Source organism: Erithacus rubecula, assembly GCF_903797595.1.
Source record: "Erithacus rubecula genome assembly, chromosome: 4".
Lineage (NCBI taxonomy): Eukaryota > Metazoa > Chordata > Aves > Passeriformes > Muscicapidae > Erithacus > Erithacus rubecula.
The window spans coordinates 41,828,307-41,839,456 of NC_136686.1; positions in this window are offsets into that span (position 1 = coordinate 41,828,307).

Sequence of the window (11,150 nt, forward strand, 5' to 3'; positions counted from 1 at the left end):
ACATGGCACACTGACAGAATGCTTGGTGAGTTGTGCCACATTGTACGTTCTCATCCTACAAGGAAATGGACCTTTTCAGTTTTCCATTTGCAGCTGGATGACCCAGAGTTGAGGGCTCCTCCCTCTCTCAGTCAGTTCCCATTTTTAGGGTAACTAAATGAATTTCAGATCTGCTCTGCCCACCAGTTTTCCCCCAAGATGACGCTTGGCAGAATTTATTGAATTCTGCACTGCAAAGTCAGGATGATGCCACAGCAGGGGTGATGCAGCAGCAGGGCTCACAGTGACCTGTTCTCTGTGTGGAACACAGGGAGGGGAGAGCAGCAGAGTGCAGCAGGGACAGCCTTGTTGCTCTGGCTGCCAAACAAATGCTGTGTATTAAGGGGGCTTCCTTCTCTTACCTCAGAGAAGATTCAAATCAGTGCTGCAAAGCTTCAACCCAAACACTATTCAGGCTCAGATCTGTGCTTGGCTGGAGTTCTGATAGCCTCCTCAAAGCAAGTTTTATTTTATTTATTTTTAGATCAACCAAAGGTGCTCTATTGACTTCCTTTGGTACAATTTAATAAAATGCACAAAGATTGACAGATCTCCTTTCAATTGCAAAAGACAGATAGATGGTTGGAATGGAGATCCCTTCCAAGTCCCTCTCCCCATCTCAGAGAACAGAAATATCCCACATCCTACATGCTGGAAAGGCATCAGAATTTTGTCTGCCTGTAAATGCATGGAGCTTCTTTTGCAGAGGAGCCACTGAAATATGAGGATTGCTAGTACCAGCACTCTGCATGACCCCAGTTGCCATGGAAGGAGGAATCCAAGACATTGAGGACTCCATGTTTTCCTTTATCAAGAATAGAGGCCACACTTGGCAAATAGGAAGCCAAGGTTTTTGGTGAAAACTTGACTTCATATGTTCAGATGGAAGGTGGCAGCCAATATGATATCTCTGGAAGTGAGGGCAGCCCCTGGGAAAACTCTGCCAAAACTTTGCCTTGTAGGCTGCTCTGCATGTCCTTGGCTAGTGGCTCAAGCAGCAAGCTTGCCACTCCTGACTTGTTCAGCCACTCCCCCAGGAAACTTTAAGAACTTTATTTAAAACAAAAGGCTTGAATTTGATTGCCTAAAAAGTGATCAAGAAATTTTGGTTTCCAGAGATGCTGAGCATCTACAGCCCCTGCTGAGCTCAAAAGGCAAAGAGGGCAGCAGCCCCATGCTGAGATGCAGAAGGATATTTTACTTGAAGCACAGTTACACACTTACTGCACTGGGCTTGGATTTGGATGCTCCATTTAGGAAACAACAGGTAAATCATTATGGCCTTTGACCATGAACTCCATGTTTCAGTTTTATCCTACATGAGGCAATAATAAAATTTACTGACAGTATCTTGAATACAACAGGAAAAGGCAGTGACTAACACCATGAGCTGCATCACTATATTGTATATTTTCTTTGTATATATAATAAAAAGTAATATACCATGCAATTAAAGAACATATTTTAAATCCCTGTGATACTGATTTCTTTCTTTTTTTTTGTGGGTAAGCTGTGAGAGAGTATGCAGATGTTTAGCAAAATGCCCTTGAGAAATAAAATAACATGCTAAACTCATTTTTTATTTTGTGGTAAACTTCATAACATTTCATCAGATTCCATCCATGGGATGGATTTCCAGCTTATCTTATGTGTGAGAAATGACCTTATAACCTATGTGTGACAGTTGTTTGGGTTTTATAAAGTGTCCTGCTCACTGTGGCATTACTCACAGATATTTGTGTGCTACTTCAGAAAGCCAAGGAAAATTGTTATTTTATATTTAACTGTAGTGTCTTCCTTTAGCTCCATGTCACTTAGAAAAATCTTGCACCAGAATAGGTCTGCTTTTAAATTGGAAAAAGAAAATAGTTTGGTTTTTTCCTTTTTTCTCTGTAGTTGGTTCTGGTTTTCAGTGCTTTGGAACCTGCGTCTTTCTTTTCTGAAAACAGTTTGCCAGACCTTTAATTGGCTTTTGTTTAAAGGAATATTTCTATGTAGAAACTGCCACCTGTATGAATATTGAGGAGGTAAATTGATTTCTGTGTAGAGTTCAAGGAAAGCTGTCAGAAGAGGAGGAAACATGTAGCTTGTGTTAGCCCTCTGAAGAGTTCCTCTGCTGGGAACCAGGGAAAGACTAAGCCTAAATGAGTTTACTAATAAGGTTAATTTAAAAATGGTTCTAAAGAATTGTTATTACAATTATTATAAGTGGTTTATTATAAATTCTCGTATTTTCAATCTCAAATGCCAGCAATAATGACATCTTCCATGAGAATGATATTCATTATAGTGCCCTAGGGCTGTGCACTCTCCTCATCTTTTTTTTATCCCTGACTCTTTCTGCTGGTTTTAATTCAGCATTAGGTACAATATGAATGTCCTTGCAGGGCACATGAGCTGCTGCACATATACCAGCTTTTCTGAAAGCAGTTGAGAGTCTGCATCTGAAAATGCACCTTTGGTTAAAGTAGTGTCCACAGCAATTAAACTGCCACGTATTTCATTGACCCACTGATGTAAAAATACTGGGGAAGATACTGCTCTAAATAAAAAGTGAGAGCTTTGGCTGAAGGCAAAATGAAGAGAACATTAGTATTTCCAGAAAAAAATTGGATAAACCAACAAATTCTGTAATAGCTGTTCCATATTAATAAAAGATATTATGATAAGGTTTCTTCTGCATTCACAAAGGCAGTATTATGAAGAGCAGGGTTTTAATATAATTTCCATGCATTTTATTGAAAAATAGCTAATGAAAATTACTCAAATTTTCACTGTATCTTATCAAACCTTGTTAATGAAAAGCTCCACTGTTTTGCATACATGTTGCACATTTTCAGCAGCCTATGACTTAGTAAATAATGTTGTCACTCAAACCTCATTTCCTGTCTGACTGTAATGAATCAAAATGGACACTGAATTAATGCTGAATATTGTCTGCATTTGATGTCTCTGTCACCAATGAGAGGCTATAAACCTTCTCATTCTTTTTGTGATGTTTCTGAAATGGCTCTGAATTACTGATTATTAATTTGTTTGATTGATTGATGATTAGCAAAGCATGGACACTTAAAAACAAATAAGGTGAAACCCTTCCAGCTCACAGTGCCATAATTCCCATCTTCCCATGAACAATCATGAAGTACAAGATCTATCCTAGCACATAATTTCAAACATGTTAAAAGCATTGTGAACTAGGCACAGACTTCATAAGGCTCTGCATGATTTGGGTTAGATATAAGTGCAGTATTATATATAGATTGTTTTATTATTTTGTTTTACTTGGAGACAATGCAATAGCAATCACAATTTGAACTCTCAGTTACAGCTGCATTATAGAGTGTAGAAAATCTCAACTAACAATAAAAGTATTTGATGACAAAAGTCTTCTTGTTGGATAATATACACAGGGGAATTTGTTAACCACCCTGAGTTGTGCTTCAAGCTGTGTAAGTGCCTTGCAGAAGATATTAATTTTGTATGTTAATGCTTGTGTCATCATATGCTTTGATTTATAAATTGGGACCATGTTAATTTGCTCACTATGATTAGAAGTATATTTCTGTGTATTTCTTGCATTAAACATACAATCCTCTTACTTCCACTAGAGAAGCCATCTCCCTAAGTGGTGCTTTGTCACTTTTATTTAGACAAAGTTCATAACTTTGTCACTTCTTTGTTGGAGCAATCTGTCTGTGTTCAACTCACCGTGATGTTGATGAGTCCTGTGGCACCAGTGGATGGAAAGTGAGACATCTTCTCACTTCAGCTGAATGTGCTCCTCAAACACCCTCAAGAGAGCCTGGCCAGGACCCTCCAGGATTGATTCTATGAGAGACCTTGGGCAGAAGGGGTGACTGAAGAGAGAAGTGCTCCTCAGTCACTAGAACAGCTCAGATAAGAAACATGTTTTAAAACCCTGATGTGTATATGTGTGCCTGTGCCTATGCTGCTTTTGTCATACCATCCTGAAGTAGAAAACTGTAATTCCAGAGGATTACCATATGGTCAGCCTTGTAGACTCCACCAAAGGGCCCAGAATCCCTTAGATATTGCACTGCATGCCTGGAAATTAAACCACAACTGCTGAATCACAACAAGCAACATAGGTCTGTTGAGATGCAAACTTGGACACAGACCAGAGGATAATGTGTGCCAGAGTCCTCACCCCAATAAGCACACACAGATGTGTGCAAATGAAAACTGATAGACAGCACTTAACTGGGGACTAATATGGGCATATTTTGGAGAGAGTTGCACTCGAGTTAGTTGGTGAATAAGAAAATAGACATTAGTTCTGAGGGTGAAAAGTCTAGGGAAAGGCAACCAGTAAGAAACCAGAGCTACAGTCCAATAAAGCAGAGGATGCAGGGAAGGAGGAGCTGAATCCTCTGACTGGTGAGGGAGCTCTCTGCCTAGGCTTCAGATCTGCATGTGTAAGTACAATGTGACAGGATGCCAACAATGCAGCAGCACATCTTCTAAAAGAAACCTTTTGCAAGAAGCTAAAGAAAATTTGCACTTCACTGCTCTAGTGGACTGGCTTCTAGCAAAATGTCCAGTTAAGCTGGAAATAACTGTTAGGTGGACCATACTTGATAAAACATGCAAAGACCAAGCATGTTGATCCATTCTTGTCTTAAAATTTTCAAGTGATGTTTATTTCTTGCTGTAAAACAACTACCTGTTAAGAAAGTGACTAGTAATAAGGCACCTTACCTTGATTTGTACCTCTTCCACTGCATTCCCTAGAAGCTCCAAACATAGTCTGGAGATGCCTGCTCCCAGCAAATAAAGCAAGATCCACATGTGATTTGATTTTCATGCAGCCTCTAAGGTAGAACTTGATCTGTGTTTGATGCAGTTCTCACAAAAATTGAGAAAATTAATATGCAGCAAAATGCAGGCACACAGAGAGTTGAGACACTGTTCAGATTTAATGTTTGCCTGTTTCTGATTTATTAACCTAGTACAGATGCAACTTTTCAGCAATGTCCTATTCTCTCCCCAGTTTTCCACTGGCAGTGTCAGAGGCCCAACAAGAATAGCTGGCTTGCCAAAATGTGCCCAGTGCCTGCTGGCTGGGGAAGGATAAGCAGTCACCATCTCATTTAAATGCAGGTTTACTCTGTTATTACTGCATCCTACAGCAGCAACTAAGAGCATCACACTTTATTTCAACACTGAGTTTTGGCAGAACAGACAGACAAAAATTGTTATTGATGGAGAAGTAATCATAAGGCACTAATTCTTCATGGTTCTTCCACGGGTTCCCTATATAACCTCAGTGAAATCACATGAAGCATGGTTTGCAGCCCTGGATTCATATTCTCCTCAAACCACCAATGGCTTGGCTTTACACTTGACCCTACATTGAATCTTGAGCATCCAATATGTGGCTCAACATTCTGCAGCCCTACTCACTGAGTATGGGTAGATCAACATAATCACCTCATGCCATCACCCATGCAAACACATCCTATTTCCTAGGACTACTTGGAAAGAGAATTAAAAGAATATTTCTTCTGGCAAGGAGCAATATGACAGCTGACCTACAGTGCAAATTGTTTCTGTGTGGTTGCTAGTCACCAGATCAGGGATCTCTCTTTTACACTTATCTGCTGTGTGCTCAATGAAAACCAACAAGCTAAATCCAAGCTCTTTTAAGATTTTATTTTAATGAATCCCCTCCCTGCAGTACATCTGAAATTCATCTGGAATTGCCAACCTCCCTAGTTTCAAGTCTGAACAAGAAAGTTTGATGTGGCTTTCTGCCCATAAACAATCAGAAAGTGCTTTTCTGCTTTTGAGCATTGCACAGGTTGTGAGGAGACTTTCTGGAGATGGACTGTATCCCCAGACACCATGTCTGAGGATGAAGGAATATGTGAGGAAAGCAAACAAGAGCACTAAACCTTTCAAGAGATTTCATTCAGTTAACATCCTTCCAATGTTTCAAACAGTAGCAAGAACAAATTCAGTGTGCTGGTCAGAGTCTTGTGGGCTGGCAGAATCCCATGGCCACCTTCCTTCAGGGGGGCAACCAGGGCTAGTGAGCCCCCAGCTTCCACCTTCCTTGTAATTCCTTCCACTTTCTCAAGGCTGGTGAGCAGCACCTGCACCAAGTAAACCTGCTGGAGGGGTCAGAGCCAGTGCTGGCTGTGAGCAGTGCAGGGCAGCAGTGCAGAACACACGCTCTGTGCCTCCCCATTCATCAGGTATTGCTCATGCTAATGGAATTGTAATTCTTTCTGAGCGGGGATACGATCAGTAAGCAAACTTACTGCAAAAATCAGTTTAAATATTTAGTTACTTCTGTTATTGAAATAGGAACTCTGAAAAATTTGTGAACATGCATAATATTATTGTGAGAGAAAATACCCAGTCTCAGGAATATATGGGTATTCTGGGCTGTTGTGGAATAAATACAACTTCCCTCTAACATTTTAACTAATGATTTTCTGAAAAAAATAACAGAATATGCTATATTAAAAAAACCTTTACCCCAGGCTACTGTAAAGAAGAAAAAATTTTCCAAATGTGAACTAATGAAGTACAAAGCAATGAATATTTAATTTGCATAATTTACCAAAGTGCTGTTAGGCATCCAAGCAAAATTCTTCATAAACAAAGTGTTCATTTGGCGTTTACTGTAGCTTTTATGCAATCATTACATTTTTTCCCCCTGTATTTTTATTACTGTGGTATTACACTAAGGTGAATGAACATCTCATGAGAGTGTCTAGAAGGTTCAAAGGAAAAAAACACGAAATGAAGAAGGCAGTGGTGTCTATTAAATTTAAATAAGCTACCTGTTTACAGTGAGGAAGATAAAAGACTAAGCACAGCAGAAGGGCAACTGAGAAAAGGAATGGAAAAGGTAATTGAGTTTTACATTATGGGCTTCTTCACTTGGCAGTGTGAATATTATTGAATTAGCCCTATTACTATAAAGATTACACAAAAGCAGAACAGTGTGAAGGCTTGCTATGAAACTTTAACAATATCAATGGAGGTAAGTGCTACCAAAACTGCACACAGGAATGTATCAGAGAAAGAATACAGTGGGATTTTTTTTTTCAATAGAACTGAACTATGGTGTGATGTGAATTTTAATAAGAGCATACAGAAAAAATGAAAATGGGAACGGTGAAAGATGTCCATGCAAAAAGGGAAAGATTTCACAGCCACAACCGGCACAATAAATATCAAGAGGTGAAATATTTGTATTATAGGAAATGTCCTTCATACCATTGCTTTATAAAACAGATTATTCCTTGCCACATCCCCTGAGTCTTTAGCTTACCAAGTTTTCTCTGGAACAAGGTGGCATATTTATCTGAAATATGATTTCACATTGTTTTATAGATTCTAGGTGAGAATTAAAGGTCAACACATTTAAATTACTGAATATGGGTCTAAGGACTGCATTTGTTTGACTGCAGAAGATTGAACTAAAGAGGTACTGCATTGCTTCACACCCTTTTCCAACTTTTCCTTTCTCACTACAACCCAAATTTATATCTGTTCCCTGCACATTATTTATTTAGCTACTGTCACGGGTTTTTCTGTAAAGCTTTTCCATGAGGTGTTTGAATAATCTCTGAAATCATAGCATAACATACTCAGTATTTCACAATTTCTTCCAGAAGGTACCAGGGATATCCTGTAAAAATAATTGACTCAAAATCAGGCTGTTTTTTCCTTACCTGATTGAATAGGGAGAATGTGGCTGCTGTACAGGAGGACTTTCCCTGGCAACAGGGGTCTTGATTAACCATAAGAAATACTAGTGCCTCAGGCTGGCAAGAAAGTGTAATTGGGTATTAAAAGAACATTATTTTGACAAATTATACATTCTAGGAGTGAATATAGACAGCATGCTGTGTTCTGTATTTTGTCTTCTTCATCTCTGAATGAAAGAGTGAATTGCCCTTGCCATGGGTCACCCCCATCTATTCCCACACCTCACGCTGCCCTGTAAGTTAGCAGCACATCCCAACTGGAAGGAGTTTTGGACAGCTGGCAAGCACAGTCCAGGGGGATCTCCTGCCTGTTTAATGCAGCTCCTGCCCACTTGAAGGCAGAGCAGGCAGGTAGCTGCACAGCCTCCCAGGAGCTCAGCCCTGGCAGCTTCAGGCATTGGCACTGAAAGAGCCCAGCAGGGTGCTGGACCCACACCCCTCCACTTAACAAGCTATTTGCAGACCATGGGAATGCAGCATGGAAATGTGCAGATGATGATCCATCAGAGACTAATGACAGAAGGTGAAGCAATTGAAAAAGTGAAATTAGAGGAGAGATGTAAGCATCAAAACATAACCAGTGATTCATCCTGAACATAACTGTGTGTATGAATAGGCAAATTTCAGGTTTAATTACAGATAAGACTCTTGCAGGCTTAGGGTAATTTAACAAGAAACTGAGTAATTCATATCTTTTTGTTCCTCCAAGAGACCAGTAGTGATGTGACAGTAAGGAAGCTGAAGTGAGGCACTAGGAGATGAAAAGCAGATTCCACAGTAGCTGCTACAGTGCAGGGAAATGTCATTGACATCACTGCTCAGAGCCTATAGCCCAATGCCAAAAGACCAGTTTAAGATACTACTTCAATTTATAGTGGACTCCATTTCCATGTGCCTTAGCTGGGCATATCAATATCTCCCCTGGGAGGACAGAGCAGTTTTGCTTTAGTAGCCAGCTGCAGAGGACAGTCCCTGTTTGGAACAGGTGTTACACCAGAGGCACTGATATGATATCAGTGCTTAAGAGTTGTGAACCAGGTGTGGTGAAGAGGGGAGCCAGCTGGTGCCAAGTCAGAAAAGCAGCTATCCCATTCTGAGTATTCACCTTCCAGTCAGCACTGAAATGTGTTTTAGCCAAAGCTGAATGACAAAATTGGAGCTTAAGTGTGGCCAAGTGTCTATAAGTAGCTTTACTCCTGCTGGAATAACAACTGTGTTGAGCAGATGAACATTCTGGAGAAAAACACAGTAGAAAAATGATAAATTTCTATGCTTTCTTCAGACACAGAAAAGTGTTATCCACCCATCAGAATCCAAAATAGTGGCAAAGAGAGGTGAATATCTATGATGTAACCTGTGGATCCAGAATATCCAAGCTCTTACAGGTTTGCTGCAGCACTGCACCACTAGCAGGAGCTGTGAATTGGCCATTCTGTAGTGAACTATGTTCTTCTGGTTTCCCAAAAACAACCCAACAGTGATTCTGGTACTCAAACAACTGATGTCTGGTTCTGCTTGGCCAGGAGGGGGACATTATCCTTTACTGTTAAACTGTGGATGAAATGTAAATATTATCACTGTGTCTAGTGGAACTCTGATGCAACTGTGCAGTGCTCCGCAGGTAACCAATCTCCTGAGAGCAGTTTTTTGCTCTTTGGCTCTTGGGACTTTTCAGGGTCATGCTGGCAGCATGGGGCTCTCCCTTAAGGCAGCATTCTGATTAAAAATGCTTCCCTACTACAGCTCCAGAAATATAATGAATTAGACTGGGGAGTAAGTAATTTGTATTGATGCCTTTCCAGCCCCAAGAGTGGGAGATCCCCTAATGCCCTGCCTTCTCCCTCCTGCAGAAAGGAGTTCCCACAAAAGAAATGGGGTAACCGTGCAGAGTTGAAGGTAAGCCTGGCTCAGCAGGGAAGATTAAGGGGAATTCATTATTCACATTGAAATGATTTTTGAACAATGTTCTATAAATATTAGAAATTTTATCAGTTTATTTTTATCATATATAAGCATATTCCTTCTCCTTCCTGAACATAAATGAACTGGCTTAATAGGACTCCTCTTCATTTAATAGAATTATCATTTCTTTTGCATCTCCCCTGCTGCTTCATATCACTGTTGAGTATTTATTAAGAACTAGTAAAATTCATGGATTTTTCTTGCTTGCCAGGTATAGAAAAATGCAGAAAGTAGTTAAAGGGCAATCTTTTGTGCTTACTTGGCAGAGAAGGCTATAGCTGTAACACACAAATAGATTATATACAGAAAAGTAGTAAAATTGTTGAAATGAAGCAACAATTTTCCTATATCATGACCCTATCTTGAAAAGGGCTGATGCTGCAGTTTTCACAAAAAAACCCTGGGATGATAAACAGGAAGACTGTGGCAGTTTCAGTTGCACAATACTACATTATGGGAACACTCAGGACCAGAAACACAATTTTTCAATCTGGTTCAGTCTGGGGATAAGCCTAATATGTTTTCTCTGGAATACAGACTTTGCATTGCAAATTGAAGCCCCTAGTCAGAATGCTGTCCTTAATCTTCCTTATGCCCAACATCAATTTCTTTTTATCTTTTTTCCCCCTATTTCTTTTTTCCCCCATTTTTCTTTTTTCCCCCATTTTCTTATGATTCCTCCAAGATATTTCATTTTCTCTAGGGACCTACTTGTTAAAACTCTGTCCTTCAGAAGAGAAATTAAAGACCCTACTTCTCAAAGAAATCTGTGCGTTAAATTCTCATCAAAAGGATGAGGGCTCAGGTTAGCATGTTTGATATTTGCAAATTCAAAATGTATCTCACTAAATTCCTCTGAAAAGGAATTATATTCATTATGTACAGAATATTCTCAGCTCATATTACTAGTAGACTAGCAAACCAGTAAATTACTTTGATAATTTTGTTTCAATTTAATGACCACATCTAAGTTATAGTAACTACCAATATAAAATCTTTACCATATGAAAAAAAAAAAAAAAATCAAACATTTGATAATATGTAGAAGTCACCCAAACAGTGAAAAATTTGCAGGCAGACCTTCAGAAATAATTAAGAATGCTTTATTCAAGTGTTAGTAATCTAAGTGAGCCAAAGGTGTAAATCACTTTTTCTGTTTGGTTTTGTGCTGAGGTTATACTCTCAGGACTAGTCACTGGCTCCATAAAAAAGCAAACTTTGTTTCTCACAAAAATGTGCAAACTGCCACATTAGGAAAGTTAACACCTACATAGCTTACTTGAAAGTACTTTAAAGACTTCTCATTGCTTACAAAAATCATAATCTTTGCTGTGATGCACTGAGAGCATCTAAAGAGAAATGCACTGGGTTCCTTACTCTGCCTGATTCCAGCAGAACTAAGGC